The sequence below is a fragment of the Leiobunum rupestre genome, chromosome 5 (genome assembly GCF_980474605.1).
Source record: "Leiobunum rupestre chromosome 5, qqLeiRupe1.1.hap1, whole genome shotgun sequence".
NCBI classification, from domain to species: Eukaryota; Metazoa; Arthropoda; class Arachnida; order Opiliones; family Sclerosomatidae; genus Leiobunum; species Leiobunum rupestre.
Window position 1 is genome coordinate 42,702,561 of NC_143388.1, and position 1,987 is coordinate 42,704,547.

Here is a 1,987-nt window from a genome sequence, read left to right on the forward strand (position 1 = left end):
GAATAACCAAATTGATTTTCGGCATTTGAAAATCATTAGCCAATACCAAAAGATTTAAAAAAAAGGTATTGTGAAGTTTTTTCAACCCTATTTTGCGATTTTTTAAAATGTTGTGATGTGTATGGGCATTTAATGTCACTTTGATAAGCATATTGGTGGGCAACAAAGGTGGCGCTGGGCAGAATCTGTTCAAACTGAACCGTAACATTGATAAAAAAAAGAAGAATGTGGCAGGGTCTGATTCAAAGGAAGTCCGCCTAGCTTCAGTGTCACTGTGCAGATTTAGTAGGTTCTGCCACGTAGATTTCCCCACACCACTTTTTTTTGCTGCGTAGCCTGCGTTTTAACTCTTTCATGAGTTCAAAGATAATATAAAACACCGTACCCAAGATTCGAATTCTGAGAGCTTTCAGGTTGACGGTTTTGTAACGAAGCTTTACCCACTTCCGGCCAATGGCGGTTTTAGTGTGTGCGAGGCCCCTTTTCAGTGTTTAAATCCAAGCTAGCGGCATATTTAAACGAACCTAAGCTACTCCAACAACTTTGTAATAATGTTTGCGATTTAAATGAGAAAAACCTAATGATTATTTCTGTAATAAATACTTTTTTTATAGTATTTATCACGAGATATTTCGACATTTTACTACCAAAAGTGACAGATCGATTGGTTATTTTTGTTATGCTGAATCATTTTCCGTAAAATTAAAAAAATAAACAATACAAAGAATACTGTTCTTAATACTGATAGACATTGATGACTTCATTTACTATTTTTATATCACAAATATGTCGAACCATGAAGAATTAGATGATCGATGTTTATAGATCTACTTTTCTAGCTTTTTTTCGAAGCAAATTTTTTAATTAAATGACTGTAATTTATTGAACGATAGAAATCATATCCAAACCCGATAATCGTTCTTGAGTTATTGTTGACCACAAGTATGTTTTAATCAGTTTTAATTTAGAAAAGGAACGTTCCGCACTTGCCACGGATACAGGCAATGTAAGCATTATCCGAAGGGCAATTGCCAGGTTCGGAAAAATCTCAACTAAACGATTTGAAATTATATATTCTAATGTTTCAAATGCAGTCATACACCTTTCTACTTCCATACTCAATAAAGAGTTAATTTCGGAGCAAAACTCATCTCCCAAAATGTCATAATTTCCGTTATCCGATTCTCTTAGCGCCATTTCTAAATTTTTACAAATTATGTTCCAATTCCTTAGATGATAAAAAGCTAGTCAGAGGTTTAATTTTGTTTTTATCTCTGTGGCTATTTGTTTGGCCTTAAGTTGGTTTTGATAACCTGGCGCCCCTTATCGCGGTCTCGATGACTCATTTCTAAGTCAAAACTAAAATTAAACTAGTTTTATTAAGACAATAACCTTTCCGCGTCAGTAATCAAAACCATTTGTTGTGAACGGCCGATGGTCTTTGCAATTAACTTATCATGGTAAATTTTAGCTGAGCCAGGGTACACGAAACAAGAAAAAAGAAAAGATTGTTACGTTTAATACTACCTAGCATTAAAAATTTAGGGACTAATAATTTACATCGTAGTATAATTCGTCATCAATTAAATTAATTTATGAAACGGACTGTTTTGTGCGTAAACGATATACATAAAACCATACGTGGATAATAAACATAAGTATGGCACAGAACGAATTCGTTTAATGATAGTCTGTCGTGGAGTGATTGCGAAATAGGAAGTTTCCGAACAGGAAACTCGTTCCTTCTTATTCTTTCCGTTGGCAAAATAGTTGGTTAGTTTGATGGCGAGAAATAAGAGCGTACACGCGTTTATTATTTTTCAAAAGTAAGTGTTATTTACCCATAATTTACACTTTCGAAAGCATTTCAATTTTTAATAGGCCTTGGCTAGTCCGTCGAAAAGGCTGCCGGCGGCGATTTTCCGGGCTTCCTCCAAATACTAGGAGCACTTTGCGGAGAGTTGTCAGTCCGTCGGTACTTAAGGGA